This window comes from Staurois parvus, unplaced genomic scaffold, assembly GCF_062004578.1.
Source record: "Staurois parvus isolate SC_StPar_1 unplaced genomic scaffold, SC_StPar_1.0 ptg000597l, whole genome shotgun sequence".
Taxonomy (NCBI): domain Eukaryota; kingdom Metazoa; phylum Chordata; class Amphibia; order Anura; family Ranidae; genus Staurois; species Staurois parvus.
Window position 1 is genome coordinate 2214491 of NW_028318393.1, and position 17729 is coordinate 2232219.

The following is a 17729-nucleotide window of genomic DNA, read 5'->3' on the forward strand; positions in this document are numbered from 1 at the left end:
TATGAGCATAAATATTAATGAATTTTCCCTCAGAATATACACGCATATGTGAAAAACAAATGCCTGAAACTATGTCCAAAAAAGCAGATGCTCGAACATCAGTACCGTGTGCAAGAGGCCTAAAGTAAGTATTACAGTGCCTTGAAAAAGTATTCATACCCCTTGAAATTTTCCACATTTTGTCATGTTACCACCAAAAATGTAAATGTATTTTATTGGGATTTTATGTGATAGACAAACACAAAGTGGCACATAATTGTAAAGCGGAAGGAAAATGATAAATGGTTTTGAACATTTTTTACAAATAAATATCTGAAAAGTGTGGCGTGCCTCTTTACTCTGATACCCCTAACTAAAATCTAGTGGAACCAATTGCCTTCAGAAGTCACCTAATTAGTAAATAGAGTCCATCTGTGTATAATTTAATCTCAGTATAAATACAGCTGTTCTGTGAAGCCCTCAGAGGTTTGATAGAGAACATTGGTGAACAAACAGCATCATAAAGGCCAAGGAACACACCAGACAGGGATAAAGTTGTGGATAAATTTAAAGCAGGGTTAGGTTATAAAAAATGGCTGTCCACCTAAACTGACAGGCCGGGCAAGGAGAGCATTAATCAGAGAAGCAACCAAGAGGCCCATGCTAACTCTGGAGGAGCTACAGAGCTCCACAGCTCAAGTGGGAGAATCTGTCCACAGGACAACTATTAGTCGTGCACTCCACAAATCTGGCCTTTATGGAAGAGTGGCAAGAAGAAAGCCATTGTTAAAAGAAAGCAAGTTGCAGTTTGCAAGAACCCACGTGGGGGACACAGAATACATGTGGAAGAAGGTGCTCTGGTCAGATAAGACCGTTATTGAACTTTTTGGCCTAAAAGCAAATTGTTATATGTGGCGGAAAACTAACACTGCACATCACCCTGAACACACCATCCCCACTGTGAAACATGGTGGTGGTGGCATCATGATGTGGGGATGCTTTTCTTCAGTAGGGACAGGGAAGCTGGTCAGAGTTGATGGGAAGATGGATGGAGCCAAATACAGGGCAATCTTAGAAGAAAACCTGTTAGAGTCTGCAAAAGACTTGAGACTGGGACAGAGGTTCACCTTCCAGCAGGACACAGCCCTAAACATACACCCTGTTCCAAATTATTATGCAAATTCTATTTAAGTGTCACAAAGATTAAATATTTTGTTTTTCAGTTTAACTCATGGATGGCATTGTGTCTCAGGGCTCTTTTGATCACTGAAAACATTCTCGGACACCTGTGATAATTAGATTGGCAGGTGAGCCCAATTTAAGAAAAAACTACTAAAGGAGGGTGTTCCACATTATTAAACAGAACACCATTTTCAAGCAATATGGGGAAGAAAAAGCATCTCTCTGCTGCCGAAAAAGAGTGAAATAGTTCAATGCCTTGGATGAGGTATAAAAACATTAGATATTTCACGGAAACGTAAGCGTGATTATCTCACTATTAAGAGATTTGTGGCTGATCAGAGCACAGACGGGTTTGTGCAGATAAAGGCACATTGAGGAAGATTTCTGCCAGATCCATGCATCGGATCAAGAGAGCAGCTGCTAAAATACCATTACATAGCAGCAAACAGATATTTGAAGCTGCTGGTGCCCCTGTAGTCCCACAGACATCAAGGTGTATAGTCCTCCAGAGTCTTGCAACTGTGCATAAACCTTCTATTCGGCCACCACTAACCAATGCTCACAAGCAGAAATGGCTGCATTGGGCAGAAAAATACATGAAGACTAATTTTCAAACAGTCCTGTTCACTGATGAGTGCCGTGCAACCCTGGATGGTCCAGATGGATGGAATAGTGGATGGCTGGTGGATGGCCACCCTGTTCCAACAAGGCTGCGATGTCAGCAAGGCGGTGGTGGAATCATGTTTTGGGCCGGAATCATGGGAACAGAGCTGGTCGACCCCTTTAGGGTCTCCGAAGGTGTAAAGATGATCTCTGCAAAGTATGTGAAGTTTATGACTGACCACTTTCTCCCCTGGTACAGAAGGAAGAACTATGCTTTCCGTAATAAAATCATCTTCATGCATTACAATGCACAATCTCATGCTGCAAAGAATACCTCTGCATCAATGGCTGCTATGGGGATAAAAAGGAGAGAAAGTCATGGTGTGGCCTCCATCCTCCCCTGACCTCAATCCTATTGAGAACTTTTGGAGCATCCTCAAGCAAAAGATCTATGAGGGTGGGAGGCAGCTTCCATCCAAACAGCAGCTCTGGGAGGCTATTCTGACATCTTGCAAACAAATTCAAGAAGAAACTGTCCAAAAACTCACACGTTCAATGGATGCAAGACTTGTGAAGCTGCTATCAAATAAGAGCTCCTATGTTACAATGTAACGTGACCTGTTAAAATGTTTAAAAAGTTAAAATGTTGTGAAAATTTTGATTGAAGTAGCTTTTGATTTCAGTAAATATGCTGCAAACACAACAAATGACAATTTTCAGTTCTTTACAACCTATAAAGGGTTTTGAAACTTACTGTGCGTAATAATTTGGAAGAGTGCATTGGAAGCTTTTTATGTTTAAAAAAACTACTGTTATCATTAGGAGGTTTGTTCAATAAAATTTGAACTGTACTCTTAATAGTTGATAACATGAGAATTATGCTGACTGTTATTTACATCAATTATTTAGGTAAATGAGAAAAATATCATTTGCATAATAATTTGGAACACGGTGTACAACCAGAGCTACAATGGAATGGTTTAGGTCAAAGCATATTCCTGTGTTACATCGGCCCAGTTAAAGCCCAGACCTAAATCCAATTGAGAATCTGTGGCAAGACTTGAAAATTGCTGTTCACAGACCCTCTCCATCCAATCTGATCTAAGTGATTGAATAAATACAATATCGCATTTACATTTGTAGTAATATATTACTCCGCATAGGATTTAATTAACCACTTCCCAGGCGGTTTTGCACTAGTCAACTGCCATTTTTTTGCGTGCTCCATCCAATCTGACAGAGCTTGAGCTATTTTGCAAAGAAGAATGGGCAAACATTTCACTCTCTGGATGTGCAAAGCTGGTAGAGACATCCCCAGAAAGACTTGCAGCTGTAACTGCAGTGAAAGGTGCTTCTACAAAGTACTGACTCGGGGGGGCTGAATACAAATGCACGCCACACTTCTCACAGATTTGTAAAAAAAATGTGAAAACCATTTATCATTTTCCTTCCACTCCACAATTATGTGCCCCTTTGTGTTGGTCTATCACATCAAATCCCAATAAAATACATTTTCGAATATATATATGAATGCTTTTTCAAGGCACTGTATATACTGGGGAAGAACCTGCCAAGAGGATCGGCTGTAGAGAGATTGTGTGTACAGACATTTCTTATTGCTGCGGTGTGGAACCAGCAACGCCATTTTATGTCATCCATACATTGGGAGATACAGTAGAGGAGTATATACAGCATGTTTGTTGGTGCAATGCCATTAATACTTCATCAATGAAATGAGCACACAATGCAATCAGAAGGTGGTATGTTCCTTTAAGGAGAGAAGCATGATGGGACTGACGATGCAACACCACGTGACAGACTAGGAAGTAGGCTGACTGCAATGTGCAGTGTGTGAGCATAACACAACATCCATCCCCAGAGAGCTGTGCTGTATAGTGAGGATAGATCCAGGTCCTGAGCGCATTACAAAAGGACGCTGACAGGTAGGAGAAACAATTGTTCTCTGCTGAAGCTTTAATAGGACATAGCAGGTTGGCTGTGAGTTGATTATCACAGGAGTAGAAACAGAACAAGGATCACCAAACAAGAGGACTCAATAAACAATGTCGCACTCCTATTCCAAATGCAATATTGTATACAGCGTTAAAAAATATAAATTATACTGAATCATAAACCCAAATCAAACACAAAAGAATAATTTTCAAATACTAATGTGATCGAAATATTCCAATGCATAACATATAATGACAAAAGTCTGTTTAGTGATGGTGACAACTCCCAGTGGTTCAAGTAAAATGAAAAAAAATATATATAGGTGACTTCCTTAATTTGATTCAGATGTACGCTCACCTCCTTGATAGCCTGTGACAGGCTTAATGCACTTTTGTTCACTAATAGGAACATTTATTGCATAGTATGAGGAATGGTGGGTATCTCTCAGCCAGCTCCACGTCTCATATCCCTCCTGGGATCTCTCATGCAGCTACTCTTCCTCCTTTAGATAAATCCTCTCTTTAATAGCCTATACCAGGCTTGGTGCGCTTTTGCTCTCTGATTGTTTTGTGTGAGATAAGGTGGATATCTCTTATCCCTCCTGGGATCTCTCTCCCATGCAGCTACTCCTCTGATATATCCTCAGTGCAAAAAGAAAGTAACAAATAGTGCCTTATCCTTTAGATAAAAGTACTTTAAGTGCCAGAATGCACTCACATTTAATCTGTATAACAACCGCTTTGTAAAAAATTCTGTAGACAAGCCAAACACAGCATGCTGTGTGCATACTTGCCGTCCTTGAATGGTGTGTGACATTGCAGCCCCTGGAGATATCCACCTTATCTCACACAAAACAATCAGTGAGTAACAAGACGTGGAGCTGGCTGAGAGATACCCACCATTCCTCATACTATGCAATAAATGCTCCTATTAGTGAACAAAAGCGCATTAAGCCTGTCACAGGCTATCAAGGAGGTGAGTGTACATATGAATCACATTAAGGAAGTCACCTATATATATCTTTTTGATATTCCTTGAACCACTGGGAGTTGTCACCATCACTAAACAGAGACTTTTGTCATTATATATTATGCATTGGAATATTTTGATCACAGTATTTGAAAATAATTTTTCTATGTTTGATTTGGGTTTATGATTCAGTATAATTTATATTTTTTAATGCTGTATACAATATTGCATTTGGAATAGGAGCACCACATTCAGTTTGTTTTCTTTGGGTAATTTTCCACATAAATAGAGGTTGTGTTGGATGTCAGCGAACCAGTATATATACCTTTAAGTCGGTGGCTCACAAGTAAAACAACTTTTTTGTCTCTTACCAAACAAGAGGAATTCTGTATGTAAACTCTAACAATCAACTTGGATTTGATCCCTTATTTACATAAAAAAACAGGTTTATTGAAGAAAATTGCAGTATACATGACACCGAAAATGGAAAAGGTAAGCAATTTGATCCCTCTTGCCCTCCGGAAGATTTACCCCCCCCCCTTCCTGACCAGGCCATTTTTTGCTATACTGTGTTGCATTACTTTAACTGACAATTGCGCTGGCGTGCAACACTGTACATAACTGAAACTTATGTAATTTTTTCCCCAACAAATAGAGCTTTCTTTTGCTGGTATTTGATCACCTCTGTGTTTTTTATTTTTGTGCTATAAACTAAAAAAGACCAACAATTTTGAAAAAAACTAAAACAATATTTTTTTTACTTTTTGCTATAAAAGATATCCAATAAACAAATTTTAAAATTGTAATTTCTTCAAGTTTAGGCCACTATGTATTCTGCTGCATGTTTTTGGTCAAAAATTCCAATATGCATATATTGGTTTGTGCAAAAGTTATAGCGTTTACAAACTATGGTATATATACTGGAATTTTTTTTTTATACTACTAATGACAGCAAGCAGCAATTGGCCGGCACCCATTGATCAGCTTCTGCTGTGACTAATCACAGCAGAAGCGTTGCAGGCCTGTGTGCATCTATGTGCATAAAAAAAAAATCAGGACTATGTGTACTCTGCATTCTTATCTCAAGTGTAATCAGTCCTCTCAGGACACCTCTGGGAAGTACAGAACATCTCCCCCTATGTTATATAATGGCAGGGATGAGTCTAAGCGATCCCACCAGGCAAACAACCAAGCATAGGTGGCAGAGGCATGCCCCGCAGCTGCACATATACACATCCCTTGCATATTTCATCCTTAACCTCCCTAGCGGTCTGATTATGTCAGTATTTCTGTGCTCAATGCGGTACATTTTTTTGCATGGAAATATGTAGTTTTTTTATTGTAGGCCTGTAATTTTTAGGAATAACTCACTGAAATCTGTCCGAACAAGAATCTAGTAAACATCTCAGGTATGTTAAAATTTGAAACACAAAATCATAAATGATAATTTAATAAATAATCATAAAAAATAATATAATAAAATTAATTCAATAATATATTCAAACCAAAAACACTGATATTTGAAATATAGGGCCAAGTTTGCACATCACTGAGCAAAGTCGCAAAATTGTTTTCAGTGTCTGATGACGAATTTCCCCACGAATCATCACTCAATTCTGCAAGTAGTTCTAATTTACTATCGCTGTTCTCTAGCTGGTCTAAAACCACTTTTGACCTAAAGGGCCGCTTTTTGGACAACATGGACATTTCTCAGTTTCCAGGCAGAAAGAACAGTAAAAATGCAGGCAGGGCACAGGACAAAGCACTAGGGACAAAATGTATGTGAAATGCTTTGATACAGTAATGTTTTACTATGTGATTTTAGTGTATTTAGTGAATGTCACTTTTTGACATTTTTTAATTTTCCGCCAGTTCCGTCCCCCGTACGTCCTGAAATTGCAGGGAACGGAACCCAGATGACAGATGTCGGCATTGGCCGTAGTTGATGCCCGGGGACACTGCCGGAGGGACATCGCGGGAGCGCAGAACAAGGTAAGTGCAGAAGAGATCCCAGAACAACGCTGCAAGGTATTCCCGAGTGTAGCTCGGGGTTACCACTTGTGGTGATGAAACTTTACCCTGAGCTACACTTGGGAATACTTCCAGGGAGGTTAAGGCTCCATTCATAGATGCACATTCTGAGAACACAAGTTGTGATGCCATTCATTGTTAATTGCACCCTACATGTGGCCAGCAAATGTGCAAATCTCTGTGCCTTAAAAAAAAGGAGCTGGAGCTTCTTTGGTGTGTGTAGGGGAGCCTATTCAAATGAATGGGCAGCCTTTTGTGTGTTGTGTGAAAAAACATGCATTCACATGACTCTTAAATGTAAATGCAGGCTAATGGAGAGGAGGATGTGTTCTGTTGTCCTACCACACATCCTGTTCTAAGGTGAAAATGTGGCTTTTCTACAGATAAAGTACATGCTGTCACCCTAGGACAAAGTATATTACTGGCATGATCACCAGATTACAATACAGGTGAAAAAGCCTACAAAAAAATAAAGCTGTAACATCAAAAGACCGGCAAACTGCAAGATTGTACATGTTTTGTCTTGGCTTTAGTTTCATGTGAATCTTGTGGAACTTCATATAATGCTGTTTTCTAGCAATAAGCAATATTTTTCTATATACAGCTGATATACCTGTATGCCTAGTGTCTCATGTGAAGCATAAACAGCTGCTGCTTGCTGTCATCTAAACATGCTAGGCAACTGCCTTATCTGACATTTTAATATAGGAATTCCAAGTTTCATGTAAGTTTTGGAGGAGGATAGGAATCTGCCTATATTTATTCATTGCAATTCTTATTCAATGCTGACAGCAGTTGGGGCACATTAATTGGCACACTTCATTCTTCTGCATAGACAAGTGAAAGACAGGGACCAGCTCACAGGGAGATTCCTGTAAGTTGTAGAATCTTGAATGACAAGTAACTTTAACTGTATGAAGAACTTTTTGTTTTTTTACATCTTTGTTTTAAATTTAGGTGAATAATTAAAGGTATGTATAAGGTAGTTACACAATGAAAGCAAAGACATTTGAGGAAGGAACATCTCCCTATTTATGATAAACAATAGGCAAAGTATATTTTACAGTAAGGGTAGCATATTTGATGTGATTCTGTTGAAATCAAGTGTTCTAAATATAGTGTATACTGTACAATACATATCAGAAACATACAGTGCATCCAAAATGTATTCACAGCGCTTAACTTTTTCCACATTTTGTTATGTTACAGCCTTATTCCAAAGTGTATTAAATTAATTTTTTCCTCAACATTCTACAAACAATACCCCATGATAACAACGTGAAAAAAGTTTGTTTAGAAATCTTTGCAATTGATTAAAAATAAAAACAAAAACACTTGTATATAAGTTACATAGTCTGGCAAAAAAAGACAAAAGTCCATCCAGTTCAACAATTAAAAAAAAAAAAAGTTATAATCCTATACCCACAGTTGATTGAGAGGAAGGCAAAAAAACGCAGCAAAGCATGATTCAATTTGCTCCTGCAGGGAAAAAAATTCCTTCCTGATCCCCCGAGAGGTAATCGGATATTCCCTGGATCAACTTTACCTATAAAGGTTAGTATCCAGTTATATTTTGTCTATCTAAGAAAGAATTCAGGCCTTTTTTAAAGCAAACCACGGAGCTGACCAGAACCAACTCTTGAGGGAGTCTCTTCCACATTTTCACAGCTCTCACTGTGAAGAAACCTTTCCGTGTTTGCAGATTAAATTTATTTTCCTCCAGACATAAAGAGTGCCCCCCCTGTCCTCTGTGATGACCTCAGGGTGAATAACTCTACACTGAGTTCACTATATGAACCACTGATGTATTTATACATGTTGAACATATCCCCCCCTTAGTCTCCTTCTCAAGAGAGAATAAATTCAGTTCCTCTAATCTTTCCTCATAGCTGAGCTCCTCCATGTCTCTTATCAGTTTGGTTGCCCTTCTCTGTACTTTCTCCAGTTCCCCAATGTTCGGTTTGTGAATTGGTGCCCAAAACTGAACTGCATATTCCAGATGAGGTCTTACTAATGATTTGCACAGGGGTAATATGATATCTCTCTCTCTGGAGTCTATACCTCTTTTAATGCAAGAGAGGATTTTGCTCGCTTTAGAAACCGCAGCTTGGCATTGCATGCCATTATTAAGCTTGAGATCTACCAGAACTTCCAGATCCTTCTCCACCATTGATTCCCCCAATTGTACCCCCCCTATGATGCATGCATATTCTTAGCCCCCAAGTGCATAGCCGTACATTTAACAACATTAAACCTCATTTGCCACATAGTTGCCCAGCTAAACAGTGCATTGAGATCGGCTTGTAAGTTGAAGACATCCTGTAAGGACGTTATTCCACTGCACAGCTTGGAGTCATCTGCAAAGACTGAAATGGTATTTTTAATCCCAGACCCTATATCATTTATAAATATATTAAAGAGTAAGGGTCCCAATACTGAACCTAGGGGTACACCACTGACAACCCTAGACCATTCAGAGTTAGCCACATTAGCCGTGTGTGGGAAACTGTGTCAAATACTTTTGCAAAATCCAAGTATACTTCATCCACCGCCACCCCTCTGTCCAAGGTTTTCCTCAACTCATAAAAAGAAATTAGATTTGTTTGACAACTTCTGTCTTTCATAATTCCATGCTGTCTGTTGCTTAAAATATAGTTTTTTTCCAGCAAGAGCTCGTCTATGTGGTTGTGACGGAGGTGTAGGCGGGACAGAACACATGCGGAGAACAGTGGGCACACAAGGTTTTTATTGAGGGATTTGGGACACTTGATCGGGGCAACAAGGGTTAAGTCCGGGACACACAACAGAGGGACAGTTTAGGCAGGTAATGGGTAATCCAGGCACGCAACAGAGGGGCAGTTCAGGCAAAGATAATTCGGGCACAGCAGAGGGACCATTCAGGTAGGCAAGCGGTAGTCCGGGCGCACGGCAGAGGGACAGTTCAGGCAGGTAAGGGGTAATCCGGGCACACAGCAGAGGGACTTGCAGGGACACTCAGCAGCAGGCAGCCTTGCAGGGACACTCAGCAGCAGGCGGGCTTGCAGGGACACTCAGTAGCAGGCGGGCAGGCTTGCAGGGCTCTCAGCGGCAGCAGTATTGCAGGGCTTTCAGCAACAAGCAGGCTGGCAGGGTCACCCAGCAGAAGGCAGGCTTTTCAGGGTCTGGCAGGGTCTTGGCTGTAGGGTCTGGCCGCAACTCAGACCTCTTGCAGCATGTTGTCACGAGCAGGGGACGAACTAGCTGCTCGGGTCCTGCTCCAGTCTTTTTATCATCGGAGCAGGACGCTTCCTGGTTGCCCCGGCAACAGCCAGCCCGGCGGCGGGTTTCCGGGGCAACAAGCCCCGCCCCCTCACTCTGGCCACGTACAGGGAGCATGGCCTTTGTCTCCGGCGGGCACAGAGCTCGGGAACCTCGGGGCTGCGCTGTGCCCGCTGAGACAAGGGGTGGCAGACTCCTCGGCGCCCGGCCGAGGAGAGGTGCGAACCTCACTGCAGGAGGCAGATCACTGGCGCCCAGCACATCACTTTCTGTGGGCTATGTGCAGGCGCAGGGACATGTAATGGGGAAGGGAGGGGGGAAGCGAGGGAGTGAGGGGGGAGACCGTGACAGTGGTCTTTTATTAAACTCTCCAGTATCTTCCCAACTATAGCAAATGTGGATCATCTGGAGCTGTGTCAATACCATGCCCATTATAGACAAGAGCTCCCCCGTGCTCCTTTGTATACACAGAGCTGAAGAAGGTATATAATAAATTTGCCTTCTCTTTGTCCCCAGTCACCCACTCTAGATTATTTTGTAAAGGGCCTACATGCTCAGACCTGACCTTTTTACTATTAATATATTTGAAGAATTTTTGGGGGTTTGTCCTGCTATCTTTTGCAATCTTTCATTCTTTTTCAATTTTTGCGGCCTTTATTTCCTTTTTGCATATTCTGTTATATTGTGTGTAATATTTAAACGATTATAGCGTTCTTTCATTTTTATATTTAATAAAAGCTCTTTTCTTATCTATAGCTTTTTTAACTTTGGCCGTAAGCTACATAGGTTTGTGAATAAGTATTCACAGCCTTTGCTTAATACTCTGTTGAAGCACCTTTAGCACCAATTACATTCTCAAGTCGTTTTGAGTATGACGCTACAAGCTTTGCACACCTATTTTTGAGCAATTTCTCCCATTCTTCTTTGCAGTACCTCTCAAGCTCCATCAGGTTGGATGGGGAGCGTCGGTGCACAGCCATTTTCAGATGTCTCCAGAGATGTTCAAGTCGGGGCTCTGGCTGGGCCACTCCAGGACATTCACAGAGTTGACCCATAGCCACTCCTTTGTTATGTTGGCTACAGGGTGGATTTGATTTAAATCAAACTGATTTAAATCACTAGTCAGTAAGGCTTGATTTAAATCATAGTTTTCTACATAGACTAATTCTTGCTGGTATAACTTTAATATGCAAGTAGATGAAGATTTTTAGAAGAACAACTTTTCATATTAGTTTTTTTATCCCCTGTTTAATAGGTTAATCATTCATATTTGGACAACTTTTCTGTTGTACTTAGGAAGGAGAAAAATAATCATTACCTTAATAACAATTTAAATAGATTTATTCATCTGAAACAATAACATTACAGCATATGTTATTTGCTTAAACAAACATCCATGTTTGTTAACTAATTTGGCTAAACAAAATATATATATTTTAAGAAACTTAAACTGTCAGCCCCTTCCTCCTCACACTTAGTTTCACTTTCTTCTTGTGCAGATCTATTCCACTCCAAACAATCAGAAAAATATTGTTTCTATTCTATTCACTGAACTTCTTGAAACTTAGCACTGAAGGGGTTGATTCTGTATTCATAGGTTTGTAGAAGTTAGGTTTAAGGTCTTTTTCTTAACTCTGTTCATGTTATAACATTTTTGCTGTGAAGAAGAGGCATGTGATCTCCGCTGAGTCAAATTCAGTTTTGAGAACTGCAAAAGTAAACCAAGCATCTGTGATAATATCTTGTAGGCAGAGAGACTGCCCAATAATCTTACAAAAACCTCTGGAAGAGCATGACATTGTGAATGGATTAATGGAATTTATTTACCAAAAAAAATTAAACATATACAGCCTTATTCTACATAATTAAAAAACTAATCTTTATTTCATGATGGAATAACCTTTGGATGGTAATATATTTTCCTCCAGACATAAAGAGTGCAGACTTAAATAAAAAAAATCCGATTTTTTTTTTTATTTTTATTTTTTTTTAAATCATTGATTTGTATCCACCCTGGATGGCTATGTGCTTAGGGTTGTTGTCCTGTTGAAAGATGAACCGCCACCCGCCAACCTGGAACAGGTTTTCATCAAGGATGGGTCTGTACATTGCTGCATTCATCTTCCTTTGATCCTGACTAGTCTCCCAGTTCCTGCCGCTGAAAAAACATCCCCACAGCATAATGCTACCACCCCCATGCTTCACTGCAGGGATGGCATTGGCCAGGTGGTGAACGTTGCCTGATTTCCTCCAGACATGACGATTGGCATTCAGGCCAAAGAGTTCAATCTTTGTTTCATCAGAGCAGAGAGTTTTGTTTATCATGGTCTGAGAGTCCCTCAGGTGCCTTTTGGCAAACTCCAGGCAGGCTGCCATTTGCTTTTTACTGAAGAGTGGCTTCCATCTGGCCACCCTACCATACAGGCCTGATTGGTGGAATGCTGCAGAAATGGTTGTTCTTTTGGAAGGTTCTCCTCTCTCCACAGAGAAACGCTGGAGCTCTTTCAGAGGGCCTATCAGGGGCTTGGTCACCTCCCTGGCCAACGTCCTTCTCCCTCGATCTCTCATTTTGGCCAGGCAACCCGCTCTAGGAAGATTCCTTGTAGTTCCAAACTTCTTCCATTTACGGATGATGGAGGCCACTGTGCTCATTGAGACCTTCACTGCTGCAGAAATTTTTCTGTACCCTTCCCCAGATCTTTGCCTTGATACAATCCTGTCTCTGAGGTCTACGGACAATTCCTTGGACTTCATGGCTCGGTTTGTGTTCTGACATGCACTGTTAACTGTGGGACCTTATATAGACAGGTTTATGCCTTTCCTACTCATGTCCAATCAACTGAATTTCCCACAGGTGGACTCCAATCAAGTTGTGGAAACATCTCAAGGATGCATATGGGGACCAGGATGCGCCAGAGCTCAATTTTGAGTGTCATGGCAAAGGCTGTGAATACTTATGTACATGTGGATTTTTTTATTTTTAATAAATTGCAAAGATTTCAAAACAAACTTCTTTCACGTTGTCATTGTTGGGTATTGTTTGTAGAATGTTGAGGGAAAAAATGAATTTAATCCATTTTGGAATAAGGCTGTAACATAATAAAATGTGGCAAAAGTTAAGCGCTGTGAATACTTTCTGGATGCACTGTATGTCTCTGATATTTTAAGGGGCATGGTTTCAATTATAGATAAAAATACCTTGCATTCTTAGAACTCTAAGTCTTTGGTTGATGCAGAGGAAGGAGAAAAATATAACGTGTGATGCAATTTCTCTTAACAAGAAAAAATATTTTCTAATCCCTAAAGGAAATTGGTTACTCCATTGGTCAACATTCCACATTGGTATTATTTTATATTGCGTGCATTTAGAAACACATCTGGCCTTCTTTTTAAGCTTATCTACTGATTTGGCTAGAACTAGCTCCTGCGAAAGTCTAATCCCCATTTTCACATCTCCCTGTAAAGTTTAGTTTCTGTATGTAGAAGTTAAAGCTTAACTCCAGCTAAAAAAATAACCCAGGAATAATACAAAATAAAAAAGTCAGCTTATTCTGCCATATGCCCCTTCAGTGTAATACCTCTCAATACCACAGCCTGCATTTTATGAATGGTTTACAAAATACAGCATGTTGAGTTAGACTGGATGTTGAGAGCATACAGCTGGTAAAATAAGTATTGAACGCATCACCATTTTTCTAGGTAAATATATTTCTAAAGGTGCTATTGACATGAAATGTTCACCACACATCAGTAACAACCCATGCAACCCATACATACAAAGAAACCAAAACAAATAAGTTAAGAAATTAGGTTATGTGTAATAAAATGGAATAATGCAGAAAAAAAGTATTGAACACATGAAGAAAGGGAGGTTCAAAATATAGGGAAATCCAAGCCAACAGCTGATATCTATCAGTACTTGGAAAGCAACCCTGCCCTTTGACAGTGTAAATTAATATGCTTCAGTCTCAACTGATGGCCTATATAAAGATATCTTTGTCAAGTTGTCACACAAGAAACATCTCATGATGGGTAAAAGCAAAGAGCTCTCTCAAGACCTTCACAACCTTATTGTTGCAAAACATTCTGATGGCATTGGTTGCAGAAGAATTTCGAAACTTCTTAATGTTCCAGTGTTAAGGCCATAATCCGGAAGTGGAAAGAACATCATTTCACCATAAACCAGCCACGACAGATTTCTGACTGAAAAGAATCATCAGAAGAATTGTCCAAGAGCCAAGGATCACTCGTGGAGAGCTTTTGAAAGACCTGGAATTAGCAGGTACAATTGTTTCAAAGAAAACTATAAGTAAATGACTCAACTGCCATGTCCTGTATGCATGCTCACCACGTGAGACTCCATTGCTGAAGAAAAGCATGTTAAAGCTCATTTAAAGTTTACTGCAAAATATTTAGACAAGCCTGTAAAAATACTGGGAGAATATAGTCTGGTCAGATGAGATGAAAATTTAACTTTTTGGATGCCATAGCACACACTATGTTTGGAGGTCAAATGGTACTGCACATCATCCCAAAAACACCATACCAACAGTGAAATTTGGAGGTGGGAACATCATGGTGTGGGGCTGTTTTTCAGCATACAGTACTGGCAAACTTCATATTCTCGAAGGAAGATTGAATGGAAAAATGTACCATGACATTCTTGATAAAAAATCTTCTGCCATCTACCAGAATGATGAAGATGAAACGAGGGTGAACATTTCATCAAGACAATGATTCCAAACAAAGCCAACAAAACTCTTAATTGGTTTCAAAGAAAGAAAATAAAGCTGCTAGAATTGCCCATTGACCTGATTGAATCCAATAGAAAATCTATGGAATGAACTAGTTAGTACTAGTAGTATTAAATGCATTTCAGTTGGCATGTTCAATACTTTTTCTCTGTGTCATTACATTTTATTACAGATAACTTAATTTCTGAACTTATTTGTTTTGGTTTCTGAAAAATTGACATGAAAATGTAATCTCAATAGCACCTTTAGAAATATATTTATCTAAACAAATGATGACATGTTCAATACTTATTTTACCCGCTGTATATAGGTATCTGCTCTCCATTATAAGTAAGCCCCCTTTGTCATTTTTTGTAAGTTATTTTTTTTATAGAAGACATAGAAATGTACAAAAGTTCACTATGCATTGAAGAAAATAAAACTGTCATACAGAGGTCATATTAAAGGGTAAAAGTCTTGCATGTACTGCATATTGTAATCAGTACAGCTTTATACATTTTCATCAGATTCCTGTAATTTATCAGTATGGTAGCCAGAATGTTATCTGATCCTCTGTCTATGGGTAGCAAAGGAAGAGGAATACGGAGTTTTGTTTACCTCGAAACTCTTAGAACGCTTAGTCTATAATCTCCTGAACTCCTACCTCACTGACAACAACCTTACTGACCGTTTACAGTCTGGCTTTCGCTCACTACACTCCACTGAAACTGCCCTAATAAAACTCACTATTGATCTACTAACTGCTAAAACCCATGGCCACTACTCCGTACTCTTACTACCTGACCTCTCTGCGGCTTTTGATACTGTTGACCATCCTCTCCTCCTCAAAAAAACACCACTCTTTTGGCCTCCGAGACTCTGCTCTCTCCTGGTTCTCCTCCTATCTATTGCAACGCTCCTTCAGCGTTACCTGTAATGCTGCCTCCTCCACTCCCTCTTTCTGTAGGGGTCCCTCAATGTTCTGTCCTTGGTCCCCTTCTCTTCTCCACCTCCTCCGTTGGTCACTTGATAAACTTCCATGGCTTTAAGTACCATCTCTATGCTGATGACACACAAATCTATCTTTCTACTCCTCACCTCACCCCTTCAGTCTCTCTTCGCATTACTAACGTACTAAGTGACATATCGGCATGGATGTCACTCCACTTCCTCAAACTCAATCTTTCCAAAACTGAGCTCTTACTATTTCCTCCAGCCCGTGCCCCCTCCCTTGACTTCTCCATCAAGATCAATAACACAACCATCAGTCCCTCCCCTCATGGCAGGGTGCTAGGTGTAATCCTAGACTCCCATCTGTCCTTTCCGCCCCAAATTGAATCGCTGTCCAAATCTTGTAGACTTCACCTCCGCAACATCTCAAAGATACGCCCATTCTTAACCTCTGAAACTACTAAGCAAATTATTCACTCCCTGGTTATCTCTCGCCTTGACTATTGTAACTACCTCCTCATTGGCCTACCTCATCGTAGGCTATCCCCTCTTCAGTCTATCATGAATGCTGCTGCCGGACTCATCCACCTTGCTAACTGTTCCATATCTACCACCCCTCTGTGCCAAGCCCTCCACTGGCTTCCCATTGCACACCGGATAAAATTCAAAACATTAATAACATGTAAAGCCATTTATAACTCTGCCGCAAATTACATCACTATTCTTGTCTCCAAATATCACCCAAACCGTACTCTCCGCTCCTCGCACGACCTCCTGCTCTAGCTCCCATGTCTCCTCCCATGCTCGTGTCCAGAACTTCTGCAGAGCTTTCCCCATCCTCTGGAATGCTCTACCCCAATTTAGCAGACTATCGCCTACTCTGCTCACTTTTAGGCGATCTCTGAAAACCTGTCTCTTCAGGGAAGCCTATCCTGCCCCCAGCTAATAATGGAATCTTCTATTCCTCCTACCAGTCCATCCCCCACATTTATTACCTTTTTGTACCACTAGCCCCTCCCTCTTAGATTGTAAGCTCCAAGGAGCAGGGCTCTCCTAACCCTCTTTATTGAACTGTATTGTTGCTGTATTGTCTCCCGTCATATTGTAAAGCTCTGAGCAAACTGTTGGCACTATATAATTCCTGAATAATAATAATAAAGGACATGGTGGTGTTGTCTATATCAAGGTAGGAAAGGTTGTGAAGAGTGTGCAGACTTGGGTTGTGAATCTAGGAGGATTGAAGGATACACAATTAGGGGTGGGTTTGAGGGATAGGTGTGGGGATAGGGAATAGAATTGGTTTGAGTGATGAGGAGGATGGTGGCCAAGAAGAGCAAAGAACAAAGGTAAAGAAGACAACAGGGAAATAGGTTGGAAACTAGAGGGTTCCGGTGGGAAAGGGATACTCCTTTCCCTCAGGTGGTTGCTGAGCATTAATGCCGGAGTTCAGCGCTTTCCAAAAACAAAGACCTTTCCTTCCTCTGTGAAGGCAAAGTCAATTCAGTAAAACCAACTTGTTCGGTTTCATGTTAGTTATAGAAGGAGAGAGTGGGGTCTGTCTATTTTCCACCCTGCGCAACTACGTTGACATTGGGGGAGAGAATGGGGAAATCTCTCCATGTCAGAGGGAATGCAAGATTTGGCAGAATTTAAGAGGTGATTGATGGGTTGTTGTTTTTTTTTAATTTTAGGATTTAATGGCACTGGTTAAGTGGTGTAATAGGAAAATGTCTGGGTTGTCCAGAATGATAAACTTGGTGAATTTTTAGGAAGTTACCAGACCTTACAGTTGGGTCTAAGTTTCAGAAAGGACCAGAACACATGAAGAATCAAGGTTTGTTGGAGTTGCAGCTTCAACATTGGTGGGTTACTTCTGGGTAGAATTTGTGGAGAACTGTTGGAGTTTTGTACAATCTGGAAAAAAAAGTTTAAAATTGGTTGCTTGATATCTGGTATAGATGGAAAATTTCAGTAGTAAGTATATTTTGGCAATGTTCTGGCTTAAAGTTTAGCTGTAGGTCTAGTTCCAATTATTTCAGATACGGTACCATTTGTCATGCCTTTGGTTGT

General features: G+C 40.3%; 1 protein-coding gene across 1 annotated transcript in view; it reads left to right on the plus strand.

The window, feature by feature from the left end:
- The first annotated feature begins 3564 nt into the window (after positions 1-3564).
- The window catches only part of FHIT (fragile histidine triad diadenosine triphosphatase), a 32209-nt gene continuing 18044 nt past the window's right edge, over positions 3565-17729 (plus strand). The window contains exon 1 of the mRNA XM_089692645.1: positions 3565-3707. The gene's annotated coding sequence lies outside the window, so the exon portion shown is untranslated. The remainder of the gene's footprint in view (positions 3708-17729) is intronic.